We start from the raw sequence: 16,778 nt of genomic DNA, 5'->3' as shown, positions 1-16,778 counted from the left end.
AGTAAAACAAAGACTTATATTTTTGATATTTATTTTATATATTTAAATGCCATTTAACAAAGAAAAATCAACCAAAAAAATGAGTTCATGTGTCACCCCTGACACGCGTGTCATAGGCTCGCCATCACTGCTCTGTATAGTCACCAATCAAAGCCTGCCAATGTGCGTAGTCTAGGCTGCCACTGAGGATGTTATCTGAGTCATCACATGGCTCTGCTATGAGAAACCACAAGAGAAATTCACTCAGAACTTAGTGTAGGCAGTTTGCATAAAGTCTGAGAAAAATGGTATACTATTATATCATGGACGTGTGTGTGTGTGTGTGTGTGTGTGTGTGCATGTGCATGCCTGCATGCTTACTTCTTTGTTTTGCCCCCCATGAAGCTCAAACTAAAACTGACACACAATAGTGCAGAACTTTCTCATCCAGCTTCCCTCCCCGGCTGCCCTCCACCAGCTCCAATGATAATAACTGCCATTTATTGAGCACCTACTGCGTAGCAGGCTCAACCCGGTGCCAATTTTCTCATTTCCTTTATACCAAGGTGGAACCTGATGCTCAGAACGTGGGCAATGTGCATCATAGATTGCATTGATTAGTGATGTCTGCCCCAGGCACAGGAAGGGAAGTACGGGTTCAGATATCTTATTCAGATATCCCATTCATCTCATGCCGACCCTCATTCATTCAGTGTGTAAATTTGTATTTATATATGTCTTAACCATATGTAATTTTGTAATCTACCTTTAAAATCTTTTTTGGAATAAGATTTTGTATGAATCAATATGAGAATTCATTGCACATAATGACTAGGAGTGTTCACATAGGTTAAATGACTGTCTCCTCACCATATCCCTGTAGGAGCAAGTGGGCGGCTCATTACAGAGGCAGAGAGTCAGGGTGAGGGTCCGGACCTGGTGAGCCCACAGAGCACCTTTGTGTGTGTTCGGAAAGGTGCCCCGCTGGGCGATCGTGGCTCGATAAGCAGAGCACACACTGGCTTCCCCTCATCACCCCGGGTGCCCTTGTCCAGCGCACAAGCTGAGCAGCCACACACAGCAGCCCGTTCAGCGTCCTGCCAAAGCCGGTGGTTATAGCCCCCACTTCAAATTCAGTGCTCGTTTTACTGCACACGGCTCGCAGGCCACATTCCCGGGCTCGGGCACCCGCGCGAGGCTCCAGGACAGATGGCATTTGGTCTGAGGCGCGGCGAGGCGGTTGGAGGAAGAGCAGTGCTAACAACTCAGCCTGTGTTCGTGCTCCAAACAAGCGAGATCGCTTCGGGTGCCTGCTGCTGCCCGCCGGGTTCCGGTGAGGATCTTGGGCTATGAATGGTGCCAGTGAGGCCCTCTCGGAGGACCTGCTGGACACCCCCAAGGCCCCGTCCTTGGCCTCCACCCCAAGCTCCCTGCTGGCAAGCCTGGGGTGAGGCCTAGTCCTTGGCTCCTCCATCCCGCACGTTTCTTCCCGCTCGCCTTCCGCCCGGGATTACCGCTGGGGCTGGGCTTCTGCACGCTGCTGTCGCTGGGGCTCCCGAGCAGGATGCTTGAAAAACATCTCTCTGAAAGCAGAGAAAGTGTGAGCCTCCAGGAAGGAGGGTGTGGAAGGAGAGAGGTCCTCGGAGGAGGGGAAATTTACAGCATCCATTTGGCCAGTTCTGCCTTCAGAGGTGAGCACTTTCGGCACGTCGCTGCCTAAAATCCGACGTCAACACAGTGGTGCCCTTTCCTTTGACAGACAAGGAAACTGAGGCCCGTAATAGAAAGTGACTTGCCTGAGTCCATAGAGCTGAGCAAAAATACCCCAGGCCCTGCCTGTGGAGGCCCTGAGCGCAGGCGAAGTGCCCTGGGCACCAGGTCAGGGACCGAGCTCCGGGACAGTGTGGCCGCTGGCGTGGCTCCAAGAACCATCGGCCTACTGTGTGCCAGGCTGTTCCCTCCACTCTTCAAAACCTTCCCATGAAGATACGTTACTGTCCCCATTTTACAGATGGGGAAAGCCAAAGGCGAGGGAGCCGGAATCACTTGCTAAAGGTCACAATGCCCCATGGTGCGGGCGAAAGCGATGCGTCATAGTGGTTAGGAATATGCCCTCCCGAGTCCGTCCAGCAGGCCTGGGCTCGTTACCTCCACCCACTGGCTGTGTGATCTCAGCCAAGTTACCTTGTCTCTCTGAGCTTTAGTTTCCCATCAGTAAAGCGGCAGTAATAACCATCCGTCTGTTCTGAGGATTCAGTAGGATGATGCATGGGAGGTGCCCAGCACAGTCTTGGGATATAGTCATGTTCAGTAATTAGTGCCAACGTCAGCATGATTGCCATTGTCGGCATTATTAGCCAGGTATAGCAGACGTGTGTGGGTGGCTGCCGGCGTCCACTCTCTGGGTTTCTTGGGGTAAATGGCCCCTGTCCTTTGTGTCATCTTGATGGTTATGGTGGCAGTGGGGGCTACTTCTAGGTGCCTCCTTCCCTCCAACAGAATAGGGGAGCCTCCACCATCCTCTCCAGCCCCCTCGTATAGCCCACAACCCAAAGTGACCAGTTGACCTGACTGTGTTGTGCTGAGTCTCTGGGTCTCGAGTGGTGGGTGATTCAATGCCATTCAGCATCAGTTGGGGATTTTTTTTTTTTAATATCACAGCTGTCGTGAGGTGCCGATCAGCTTGCTTTTACTATCAAATGCTCACTTATTGATTCATTCAGCTGTTATCCCAGGAGCACCACCCTGGGCCAGGCACTGGTCTGGAGGCTGGGACACACTGACACACACGGCAGGCACAGTCCCTGCTTTAATGCCCAGCCTTCCTGAGCCCTCCTGGGACCTGCCACTCCTGAGCTCACCTCTCCAGCCCCTGTTGGTTCAGGGAGCCCCACCCTCCTAGTTTTCTCCTCTGCCTACATCAGCCGATTACCCCAAGCCTGGCAGTGCTGGGTTTGCACTTCTCTCCTGAGCCTGGGCGCATCCCCTGCCACCACCTGCTCCCTGGTGCCCATAGTTACCTCCATATTCGAGCTCTGGCCCTAGGATTGACCTGGGTAAGACCAACCAGGTCTCAGGATTCACCTTAGAAGAACAGGGTATGAACCGTACTTTGAGATTCCAGCCGCGTCCCTTAGAGCTGTGCGGTTATGCAGAGGCACCTCAAGGCTGGTTGGGGTTTGGGAGTGGCCGAGGGGGCAGTTGGGTGTCAGAGTTCCCCTCCCCTCCTGTTACCAGGCCTGTTTTAACCAGAGTGGCATTATTTAAGGAGCGTGGGTTCTGGAACAACGCTGTCTGGGTCTGAGTCCTATCTCTACTACTTGTGAGCTGTATGGCCTTGAACAAGGCATTTGATCACTCCGTGCCTCAGTTTCCTCATCTGTAAAGTGGGGATGATGATACTTCAGAGGGTTGCTGTGATGACTAAAGGAATGTATGGAGCAAAACGCTCAGGAAAAAAGTGCTGGCCTTTGGTGAGTCATCACGACATACTATCTACTGTTACTGCCCACTTTACGTATTGAGTTTCAATGGAATAGTCCGTAGGGGAAAAAAGGAACTTTTTGTTGCTTAAGAAATGGTTGAAAATATCTGCTCTGCATGCTCTCGTGTCTTTCTCCACCACAGTCCTCCCTGGAACTTTCCACCTCTCAAAATCGACTCTGGATTGTGAGAGGAGTCACCAGTGTTCTCATCTTGGGCCATTTCAGGTGTCCGGCCATGTAGTCAGTGTGCAGAAGCAAGTGGCAGCTGCCCTGCTCTGGGGCTGAGCTCCCTGGGTTTGAGTTCTCTTTCTACCACTTGTGAGCAGTATGACCTTGGACAAGGCATTTGATCACTCTGTGCCTCAGTCTCCCCATCTGTAAAGTGGGAATGATGATACTTTAGGGGTGCTGGCCTCCCCTGCATGATGGCCCTTTAACGCAGGTGTTTGGGCAACTTGGGGCTTTGTTGAGCCCTGGGCTCTGCTCCTTCCTTTCATGTCAGGGACCCTGTGCCCAAACTTTAGAGGAAAGAAAGAGACTGTCATTGGCCCCACCAGGCAAGGCACCTCCTCTCCCCTGGGTCTTGGGTAGGGAGATGGAGTCCAGCTCTCAGCTGATGGAGAGCAATCCAGCCCCTGTTTTTCTCAAAGCTCCCTTTTTCCCTCTCTTTGGTCACACATGGTGGCCGGGGGGTCCTGGCAGTGGGTCAGGGCTATTCCTGCCTGTGCCCACCTGCGCTGAGCCTCTTGCACTGACATATCTGAAACTTTGGGACAATCAGGAGGCCACAGCCTAATTTGTTCCATGAAGTGAGTAGAAAAGTCTGAAATCTGAGAATCTTGTTCTTGTACCAAGTACGACCCCTTACTGTGCTTCCACACCCTCATCTGAAAGATTTGCGCATTCAGGGTGCAGAGCTGACCCCTCGGCCTGGGCCAAGTTCTGCGCCTGGTGCTGGGGATGCAAAGATGCCTCACTAGGTCCTCACCTGCGTCCCCACCCTCAAGGGGTCAAGTGGACGATGTGGCGTGTAAACATGTCCCTGCCAAGGACAGTGACCTGGAGTGGAAAATATAGGCCTGACCAGGAGAAAAATCATTACATAACTGTCAAACATTGTGAATAAGGGACATAAAAGAGAAATTCTTGTCTTTAGCGAGGAGTCAAGAGCTATTGCCTAGAGTTGACACATGAAGAAATAGAAGTGTGCGTATGTTATATGGGGATATGGAGGAAACAACCAGAAAACTAAGACTAGAAATAGTGATAATCAATACGGAGTGTTTGTGTCATCACGTACAGGTGTGGTTCAAGGTGGGCATCAATCGCCGAATCCTTTCAACAATCTTACATGGTAGATGCTGTTATTATCGTCCCATACTATGGATGAGGAGACTGAGCCACAGAGATACTAAGTAACCGCCTCAAGGAACACAGCTGGTACATGGTGGGTACTGGGTGTGAACCCTGAGATATCTGACTCCCAGGAGTCTGTCTGCTCGTAACCATCCACTATGGGTGCTCTCAAAACTTCAAAAAACTTTTCTGAGTGACATAGCTGGCGTGGGGTTGGGGTAGAGATCATTTCTTTCCTTTATCTACTCTTTGCTGTTAAGATATTTGTTACCATTTGCATGAATTATTACGTTTAATTACACGTTCAAGTAAACAACAAAGAACGCTGATTCTGGACCTGGAGAGAGATGGTTCCTGCTCTGGTTTTGCTACTTACTGGCTTTGTGTCCTGGAATAGAGGACTTAACCTCTCCGCGTCTGTTTCTTGGTTTGGAAAACGGGGATGATCAGAAGCTGATAAAACTGAGGAGGGCGTAGTGAGCTGATGCATGCGAATCCTTGAGCACAGGGCCCTGCGTGGAGCGCACTCGGTAACCCTCGGCTGCTGCGAGGCCTGGGTGCAGTGTGGTAGAGAAGAGGAAGCGACTCCATCGGAGGGAAGGTTTCTCGGAGGCGGCGAAGCTTGAATTGGGTCCTTGCGGACACAGAGGAGTGCTGCAGGTGGAAGGGCGGTGCAGGCAGAGTGAGCAGGGCGGCCTAGCATTGCACAGTGGGTTGGGAGCAGCATGTTGGTCAGCAGCCTTGAGAGGTGAGGTGGGAGCTGGTGGGAAAGCAGCTGGAGATAAAACCTGGGCGGAGAGCAGAGCTTCATCACGTAGGGCCTTGGGGCCAAGTTCAATGTGTCCTGAGGACAGTAGGGAGCCACGGAAGGGCTTGAGCCAGGGAGTCACCTGGCCAGCTTTAACATGTAGAAGGACAGCTCAGCCGTCCCATGGAAAACGGGCTGGAGGGGAGACCCTGGAGCCCGTGGCAGTCATCCAGGTGATGAGGCCCAGAAGAGAGACAGAACGTCAGCGGTGCCCTCTGACCTGGGCCCAGCAGTCTCCGCTCCGGTCCCATCTGGTGAGGGTGGCCGAGCTGACCTCCACCCACAGCTCAAGGCCATTGCTCTGAAGGCCCGAAGAGCTGGCTGGAGAAGAAGCTGACTCCAGCTTGGAAAGGGGAAGCAGAAATATTTGCTCAGCTGCACAGACAAGCTCATGAGTCTTTCCTTCCACATGAGGGGAAAGACACTGGCCTGGGGTGGGGGTCTGGCATGGGCCTCCCTCGGCTCCCCGGAGTTTGCTCTCCCCCCATGCCTGCCTTGGAGCCTTCCAGAAAAAGCATCCTTCCTCCCCGAGACAAGCCTTGTGAGATCTGAAGTCAGTGACCATGACTCTCGTTCCTTTTCTTCTCTAATCAAACACACCCAGTTCTTTCATCTTTCCCTCAGATGACAAGGACTGACCTTTATTTTTATTTTTAGAGAAATGTCCAGATTCAGCAGGCATTGGTTCAAATCTCTTTTGAACTGGCTGACACAGACAAGGCACCCCAAGGGTTTGGAGCCAGGACTTTGACGTGAGGCGGGCCGTGCTGGAATCCCAGCTCTGCCACTAGTCTGCTGTGTGGCCTTGGGCAAGTCACTCAATCTCTCTTGAGCCTCACTGGGCCTCTTCTCTAAACAGGGACTCAGAGCCCCCTTCCCAAAAGGCTGTTGTAAAGATTTAACGAGACAATGTGTATAAAGCACTAGAACAGTGCCTGGCACATGGCGAAGGCCCAATAAGCGGTAGCTGTCGTTTTCTGTGTCTCTGGACATCTCAGTACGGCTTCAGCTTCCTCTAGCACCGTGGTACCAGGCAGCTGTACGTTCACCAGCTGCCACGACCTGGATGAAACACTTCTGGGTGGGGAGATGCTTAAATGGTCCCAGTGACCCTTGCCTCCTGCTATCCTGGCTGTAATCCCCTCTCCTCAAGTGTGACTTGTTTCTAACCAACAGAATAGAGCAAAGGTAATTGAATGCCACCCCCATGATTACATGACATAAGATTATAACTAGACTCTGTCTCTTACTAGTGTGGACAGAAAAGGGGGCCGTAGACTAAACCTGACAAGCTCAGGGGAAGCCTGCGAGGTGGGCCCTACAAACGCAGAGACCAGAAGTAACCACATAGGATGGTCTGAATAGAATTCCTAACTAAAAGCGGGCTGTGGGGGTAGTCACGCTCATTAAACAGATGGCAAAGCTGAAGTTCAGGGTAGTGCGGCCACTTGCCCAAGGCTGAGGACTGGAGGTCTCTGATATTGGCAGACCCAGAAAGCCCTCTGATACCCACTCTAGCCCTATAATGGGGCCTGAACTGCATGCAGAGGATGGAGCTGAGGCAGCAGGGTGCAGCAGCCAGCCAGACCGGGGTCTGTGTTCTGGTTCTGCCACTTCAGTTCATCACCCGACACTTACAATGTGGGCTGGAAGGACCCATGGCACCCTCGTGGCTGCCTAGGGCGTCAGAGGGTTAGTCTTGGTCAAGGACAGTTCACTGTCAGCTAGGTTCTGCCGAAATAGGGCTTATTCAGGAAGGTGAGTTCTCGTATTTAATTCCACACGCATGTATGCACCACTTTGTGCTAGCTGCCACATGAAACACATTGCTAAGCAAGGCATGGATCTGCTCTGAGATGCTCACAGTCTTGTAAGAGTGAGGATACAGGGGAAAAATAGCTAAGTACCCTTGTGGCTACAACTCTGCTGTGTGGCCCTGGGAAAACCACCTAACCTCTCTGGCCCATGCCTCACGGGCTGTTACGGAAGCTAAGAAGAGCCCTGTATTATTTCCCTGGTGCTGCTGTAACAAAGTAGTACAAAGTGGGTGGCTTAAGCAGTAGTGATGCATCATCTCACAGTTCTGGAGGCTAGAAGTCCAAGATCGAGGTGTCGGCCGGGTTGGCTCCTTCTGAGGGCTCGGAGGGAGCATCTGCTCCATGCCTCTCCCCTAGCTCCGGGTGGGCTGCTGGCCGTCTTTGGTGTCCCTTGGCTTCTAGGCCATCACCCTGGTCTCTGCCTTTATCTTCACATGGCATTCTCCCTTTGGATTGTGGCTCACATTGGATTGTGGCTCACCCGACTTCAGTAGGATCTCATCTTAACCACTTACATCTGCCATAAACCCGCTTCCAAATAGAGAGGTTAGGACTCCAACAGAAGCATTTGGGGTGGGATACAGTTCAACGCATAACACGGTCTCGGACCGTCTCCCTGTGCTCCGGCCTCTCACAGTGTGACAGCTGGTTCCAGGAGGGAGCACCCAGAGCAAGTGTTGGGAGAGAGGCAGGTGGAAGCGGCCAAGCTTCTTTTAACCAACTCTCTGGAATCACACAGCATCTCTTCTGCATTCTGATGGCCAAGAGTGAGTCACACGGGAGGGGACCACACGAAGGTATGAAAACCAGAAGGGAGGTGGGGAGCCATTTTTGGAGACCGGCTACCCCACTTACACGGCAAGCTCACACATCTCCTGAACCCCAGGTGAAAGCTCTTCTAGTCCCCGTGTTTGTCCACCCTGGGTAGCTCACAGGGTTCGGCACGGGGGTAGTTGCTTAAGAAATGCCTGTTGTGTTGAATTATGTTGTGAAGAGGTCTGCTCCGTTAGCAGGAAAGTGGTAGGCACCAGCCCCTTCCCAGCTGGCTCCTTGTCCGCCTGCAGGCTCCTTTCCTTGGGAACTAGAGGATGGTGGGGGCCAGGGCCAGGGCCCTGAAGGATCCCAAGTTGGAACACAACAGCCTGCTTTTTCCTGCCCACACACCTGGGCCTGCCACTGCGGGGGAAAGCCGCCAGGCAGCGTGAGTTTGCCAAACCCAGAAAGACCTCATTTGAAATGTTTTCTAAATCTTCCAAAAGAGGTTCTGCAGCCCCCACCTCCACCCCAGGGAGGGAGGAGAGGCAGCGAGAGGAAGAGAAGGAGTGGGTTTCCAGTCTGTTTATATTTCAGGCTATTTTGAAACCCCCTGAAGGCACTCACACACAGGGGCACATTTAAATGCACCAGGAAGTGCCGTTGGAGTGGAAACTGGAGTCGGAGGAATGCTGGGGCACTGCAGTGCCGGTCTGGTCTTCTGTCCCTCAAACAACCACCAATTCAGCCCCTTCAATGCCCGAGTCAGAGCCTCTCTGGCCGGAAGGGCTCTTAAAGGTCATCTTGTCCCTCCTTTCTCCTCCCTCCCCACCAAACACTTACTAAGCATCTCAACATCTTCGTCATATCAATGATAGGACTCTTTTGGCCATAAGAAAATTTAAAAAGCACCCAGGCTGATCTAACTGAAAAATAAAGGGGGTTTCATTGGCTTGGTTCACTTCAGAGTCCGAGGAGAATTTAGCCCCAGGTATGGCTGAACCCAGCAGATGCAACAGTATCATCCAGGCCTGGTCTCTGAACATTCCTCTGCTCTGCTCCCTCCGTGGTGGCCTCATTCTCAGCATTTTAATGAGGCAGGAGGATGCCAGAAGCCCCAGACTCTCATCTTCAGGTCCTGCAGAAGAGCTTAGGACATGACGTTCCAATTGCCCAGGCTTAGTCACATCTGCCCCCTCCCCCTCCTCCCCCTACTCAACTGAGAGTGCAATCAACTCTGTCTGAAGTTCCGAGGCGCCCTCCCACCCACCCCTCACCCCCAGACACCAGGCAGCAAAACTGCACAAGTGTTCTCATCCCACAAATGGTACCCATGTTCTCCTTTCATACCCCTCCAGCCATAGAGAGCCCACCAGCATGAAGCAGCCCCATCCTTAGAATTAGCAGGTAAGGACATTGAAACAGTTATAACTATATTGCATATGTTTTTAAAACTAGAAAAAAACCAAACTGAACATGTTAAGTAGAGTGACAGAAGAGATAAAAGGACTCAAATCAAACATCTAGATATTAAAATTATAATGTATGAGATAAAAAATACATTGGATGGAATTAATAGCAGAATAGGCTTTGAAGAAAAAAAAATTAGTAAACTTGAATACATCAATAAAAATTATTTTAAATAAAACCAGAGAGAAACAGGACATAAAAATAAAAGTGAAGAGAGCATCAGTGATCTGCAGGACAACCTCAGGCAGCCTAATACATGAGTAATGGATTCCCCAAAGGAGAGGAGAGAAAGGGATGAGGAAAAGAAAAATTTATTAGGAAGAAAAATATTTGAAGAAATAATGACTGACATTTCCCATATGTGAGCCAAGAATTTCAATGAGGCCCAAGCACAAGAAACATGAAGAAAGTGACACTATATCAAATTACAATCAAAGTGTTCAAAACCAGCGTTAGATAAAGATCTTAAAAGTAACCAAAGAAAACAAATACATAATGTACAAAGGAACAAAGATAAAGACGACAGCAGATTTCTTGTTGGAGACAATGCAAGTGAAAAGTCAGTGGAACAATATCGTTAGAGTACTGAAAAACAAACATACAAAACCCAAAACTGTTTATCTAGAATTCTACACCATTAGAAAAAAAAACTTTAAAAAATAAAGGTGAAATAAATGCTTTTAAAGATATACAAAACCCAAAATAATTCTGACCAGAAGGTCCATACAGTGGAAATATTTTTTAAAAGTCATTTAGGCAAAAGAAAAATGATATCAGATGGAATATGAATTTACCTAAAAGAATGAAAAGCACTGGCAGTGGTAATTATTAAGATAAAAATACAAGATTTTTTTTTAGTACTTAAATGTCTCGAAAAGATAACTGACTAACCAAAAACAAAGTAATGTAGAATTTATAGCATATATACTGTAGATATAAAATGTATGAGTACAATAGCACAAAAGCTAAGAGAGGAGAAATGGAAATATACTATTTTAGGATTTTTATACTTTTCATGAAGTGGCATAATATTGCTCAAAAGTAGAAGGAGAAATTAAATATGTATACTATAAACCAGGGGTCCTCAAACTTTTTAAACAGGGAGCCAGTTCACTGTCCCTCAGACTGTTGGAGGGCCGGACTATAGTTTAAAAAAAAACTATGAACAAATTCCTATGCACACTGCACATATCTTATTTTGAAGTAAAAAAAAAAACAAAACGGGAACAAATACAATATTTGTATTTGCATGTGGTCCGCGGGCCGTAGTTTGAGGACCCCTGCTATAAACTCTAAATCAACCATGAAAATAACAAAATAAAAAGATATAGTTAATAAGAAAGCGAAGAAGATAGAATGAAACCAGTAATCTAAAAAGAAGGCAGAAAGAGGGGAGAAAGAGGACAAAAACAAATGGAACAATTAGAAAACAAATAGTAAAATGGTATATTTAAACCTAATTATATCAATAATCACATTAAATATAAATAATCTGAAAACCTCCATTAAAAGACAAAGTTGTTAGATTGGACAATAAAGTAGACCCCACAAAATTCTGCTTAGAAACTTACTTTAAATATGAAGACAAATGGGTTAGAAGTAAAATTATAGAAAAAAAAAATACCACGAAACACTAATCGAGAAAAGCTGGAGTGGCTGTGTCAATATCAGACAAGATAGATTTCAAAGCGAATGATAGAGAAGACCATTTCAAAATTGTAAAGGGGTCAGTTCATCAAGAGGGCGTAATCCTAAATACTTATACACCTAAGAAAGATGTTCAAAATACTGTACAAGAAACAAAAACTGATAGAACTGCAAGCAGAAATAGACAAGTCCATAATTATAATCAGAGATTTCAATACACGTCTTTTGATAATAGATAGAACAAGTGGATAGGATGTAGAAGACTTGAACATTATCAGCCAACTTGACTGAGTTCACATTGATAGAACATCCTACCCAATACAAAAGAGTACATATTCTGTCCTAGTGCCCATGGAATGGTTATAAGATATATTCTGGGCCATAAAACTAGTTTCAATAAACTTAAGAGAATTTAAGTCATGCAAATATGATCACTGATCAAAATGAAATTATGTTGAAGATCAATAAATGAAAGATCTCTTGGAAAATCGCTCCAATATTTGAAAAATAAATAACACACTTCTAAATAACCAAAGGTCAAAGAAGAAATTAAAAGGGAAATTATAAATTACTTTTAACAGAATGAAAACACAACATTCCAAAGTTTGTGGAATGATATTACAGAGGTACGTAGGTGGAAGTTTGTAACAATAAATATCTGTTTTAGAAAAGGAAAAAAGTCTGGAATTTAAGACCCCAGCTTTCACTGAAAGAAACTAGACAAAGAAGATAAAATTAAAACCAAAGTAAACAGAAGAATGGAAATAATAAAAATAAGAGAGGAAACAAATGAAACAGAAAAATAAAGGAAACATTCATAGAACCATAAGCTGGCTATTGAAGAAGATCAATACAATTAATACAGCCATTCTGGTCAGGAAAGAGAGAAGACACAAATTAGCAATATCAAAAATGAGAGAGATGACATCACTATAAATTTCACAGATATTAAAAGGATAAAAGAATATTATTAATAATTTTGTGACAATAAATGTAATGACTTAAATGAAATGTAGAATTTCCTTGAAAGACACAGGCTACCAAAGGGGGAAAAAAAAAAAAGACAAGAAGAAATAGATGTAGCCTTATTAAAGAAATTGCAGTATAGTTAGAAACCTTCCCACAAAGAAACCCTCAACCTTCACTGGTGAATTCTATGAAACATTTAAGGAAAAATGATATCAGTTGTACACAGATTCTTCCAGAAAAATTAACTGGAGGGAATACTTCCTCCTCATGCTATGAGGCCAAAAACCAGACCATGACATTACAAGAGAAGAAAGCTACAACTAGCATCCTTCATATACAAAGTTGTAAAAATTCTTAACACAATTTTATCACATTGGACTCAACAATGTCTAACACATAATACACCATAATTACATGAGATTATTCCAGGAATGCAAAGTTGGTTTAACTGTTGACTATCAATCAATGTATTCACCATATCAACAAACTCCTGAAAAATACCTCCATGATCATCCCAATAGATGCATAAGCACTTGACAAATTCATTGTCTATTCCTTATTAAAACTCTTAGCAAAGTAGGAATAGAAGGAAACCTCCTCAACTTGATAAAGGACACTCCCCGTCCCCGCCAAAAAAACAGCACAAAGTTACAGCTAACATTATACTTACAGCATAAATGCTTTCTCTCTAAGATCAAGAACAAGACAAGGATGACTTGTCCTTACCACGTCTATTCAACACTGTACTAGAAGCTCTAGCCAGTGCAATAAGGAAAGGTAAAGAAATGAAAGGCATTCAGAATGGAATGGAATGGGGGGGATAAGGACACATTTGTAATACCTTAACTAATAAAGAATTTTAAAAAAAAGAATGGAATGGAAGAAGTAAAACTATTACAGATAACATGATATCGTATGTAGAAAATCCAGTGCATGCTAGAATTAATAGTTAAGTTTAGCAAGATTGCAGGATACAAGATTTACATACAAATTTAATTGTATTTCTATATACAAGCAATGAACAATGATAAATTGAGTTTAAAAACACTATTTATACTAGTATCAGAAAATATAAAATCCTGAAAAATGATGTACAAGATTTGGACAGGAGAAAATGACAAAACATTCCTGAGAGAAATGAAAGAAAACCTAAATAAATGGCAAAATATACTATGTTCGTGGTTTAAAAGACTCAATATTGCTAAGATGTCAGTTCTCCTCAAATTGATCTACAGAGTCCATGCAATCCCAGTCAAATTCTCAGCAGGCTTTGGCATAGATATTGACAAGCAGATTCAAAGATTCACATGAAAATGCAAAGGACCTAGAGGTGTCAGAGCAACTTTGAAAAAGAACAAATTAATAGGACTTGCACTACCTGACTTCAAGACTTAGAAAGTTACAGTAATCAAAACTGAGTGGTGTTGGCATAGAGATAGACAAATAGGTCAATGGGATGGGAAAGAACATGTAGAAAAAGACCCACACGTATATGGACAGCTGGTTTTGCAAAGGCAAGCCAATGGAGAGAGAATAGTCTTTTTATCAAATGGTGCTGGAACAACTAAATATTGCCACGCAAACAAAGACAGGAAGGAAGAAAGGAAAGAAAAGAAACAAACAAACAAAAAAACATGAAAGAAAAGAGCTTTCATCTACGCCTCAGACCATATTTTAAAATTACCTCAAAAAGATCTAAATGTAAAAATCTAAAGCTATAAAATTTCTAGCAGAAAACATAGGGGAAATCTTTGTGGCCTGGGGTTAGGCAAAAATTTCTTAGATGAGACACCAAAAGCATGATCCATAAAAGGAAAAGATAGACAAAGTGTACTTTGTTAAAATCAAAATAACTTCTATCTTCAAAACACTGTTATGAGAATGAGAAGACAAGCCACAGACTGGGAAGACATTTTTTCAGATCACTTATCTGATAAAGGATTTATGTCCTGAACATATAAAGAACATTCAAAACTGGGATGAACAGATTGCACAACCCACATTTTTTTTTAATGGGCAAGAGATTTGAACAGTTATTTCACCAAAGAAGATATAAGAATGGCAAACAAGCACATGAAAAGATGCTCAGCCTTATCAGCCATTAGGGAAATGCAAATGAATGCACAGTAAGATACCAGGACACGCATTAGAATGGCTAAAATGGGAAAGACTGACCATTTCAGGTGTTGGTGAGACCTGAAGCACCCAGATCTCTCATCCTTTACTGGTACAAACACGTCGGAAAACAGTTTGGCCGTCATATACAGTTACCACACACCTACCATATAATCCAACCCAGTGGCTCTCAACCTGTGGGTCGTGACCCCTTTGGGGGTCGAACGACCCTTTCACAGGGGTCACCTAAGACCTTCGGAAAACACATATAGCATATCAGATATTTACATTACGATTCATAACAGTAGCAAAATTACAGTTATGAAGTAGCAACAAAAATAATTTTATGGTTGGGGGTCACCACAACATGAGGAACTGTATTAAAGGGTCGCGGCATTAGGAAGGTTGAGAACCACTGATCCAACCATTCTACTCTAGGCATGTACTCAAGAGAAATGAAAGCATATGCTCCCATATCCATACAAAGACTTGTGCATAAACATTCATAGCAGCCTTCTCCATAATAGCCCAAACCTGGAAATGCCGGGAGCCGGTCCATCCTTGCTGTTTCAAGGGACCTGGCGTATATGGCATACTGTTCTTAATATGTTTGCTCACCTTCTTGGCACTATGTGTTTTAACCAAGGTCACCTCTCTGAGAAAGGTTGTTTCCCCAGGTAGGGATTTTCCCCTGAAGTTAGGGAGGGGATAAAACCCCTTAACTAAGTGCCAGGTGGGTAATTAATCACTTTAACTATGAACAATCATGCTTAAGCTACATAATCTTTACTCCCTGGAATGGAGATAAGAAACGCCCTAACCTTTGGAATAGAGATTGATAGGATTGGAATCAACTGGTATAAATACAGATGTAACAAGACAACAGGACACAGAACCTAGACACAGAAACTGGAGACAGAACTTAGAAGACAGAACCAAGAGAGACAGAACCTAGAGACACAGAACCTACACAGAACCTAGAGAACCAGGCTGAAGAACCTAGAGACAGAACCTGGCTACAGAACCTGGATAGAACATGGCAAGAGAACCTGACTAGAACCTGGTGACTGAACCTGGCTGGAGAACCTGAACAGAACCTGGCTGGAGAACCTAGCGAGGGAACATGGCTACAGAATCTGGCTGGAGAACCTGGAGAACCTGGCTGGAGAACCTAGCAAGAGAACATGGACACAGAACCTGGCTGGAGATCCTAACTAGAACTTCGCTGGAGATCCTGACCAGAACTTGGCTAGAGATCCTGGCTAGAGATCCTGGCTAGAGATCCTGGCTAGGCTGCTGATCAACTGAACGCTGTCTCTGTGTCATTCCTTCTTCACTGACTCCGTCCACACCTTTGGGGACCTCTGGACCTGCTGGGGTTGGACCCCAGCATGGAAACAACTCAAATGTCCACCAACAGGGAAACTGATAAATTATGATAGAACCATGCAATGGAATACTACTCAGCAACAAAAAGGCACAAACTCTGATCTAGGAGACAACATGGTTACATCTCAATATGATTATGGGGGGAGAAAAAGCCAGGAGTGCCTACTATATGATTTCATTTGTAGAAAATTCTAGAAAATACAAATGAATCCTTAGTGACAGAAAGCAGACCAGAGGAAGGAGGAATTAGAATGGGACTATCTTTTCCGCAGTGTTGCTTTCATAGATACATTACATACGTCAAAGTTTATTCAACTGTATATACTAGTATTTGAAATGCATGCAGCTTAGTGTAGCTCAATATAGCTGTCTTTAAAAACCATATACACTTACTGGCCACTTATGTTTACAAACGATTACCTACCATTTACAAAGCATTTTTGGAGCTCCAGGGATACATTCATTTATTCAACAAACATTTTTGAGAACCTACTACACGGTCATATACTCTACATACACTATACATAGCCATATGCTCCTGGAAGGCCTAGGAATACTTCAGTCAACAAAACGGACCAAAAAATTTCTGACCTCTTGGAGTTCACATTTTTGGTGGGGGGAGTAGTGAGTGGGGAGAGAAATGCTAACAAATAGTTTACCTGTTTAATCTATCAGATGATAATGACTACTCTGAAGGAAAAAGAAGCAAGGTTAGGAGTTAGGGAGTGTGGGGATGGGTGGGGTTGCCATTTGAAACAGTGGTCAGGGAAGGCCTGAATGATCATGTGAATATGAGCAGAAACCTGAAGGAGATGAAACAAGGCATGTTGGTATCTGAGAGAAGAGACTTCTAGACAGAAGGAAGAGTATGCACAAAGGTCCTGAGGTGGGAATGTGTTTGGAGAATTGAGAAATGGCAAGGATTCCAGTGTGTCTGGAGAATGAGTGAGGAGATGAGGCCATGGTTGGGACAGGTCAAGTTCAGCCATT

This window comes from Myotis daubentonii, chromosome 3 (genome assembly GCF_963259705.1).
Source record: "Myotis daubentonii chromosome 3, mMyoDau2.1, whole genome shotgun sequence".
NCBI lineage: Eukaryota > Metazoa > Chordata > Mammalia > Chiroptera > Vespertilionidae > Myotis > Myotis daubentonii.
The sequence above is the reverse complement of the archived record's forward strand: the minus strand, read 5'-3'. Positions refer to the sequence as shown.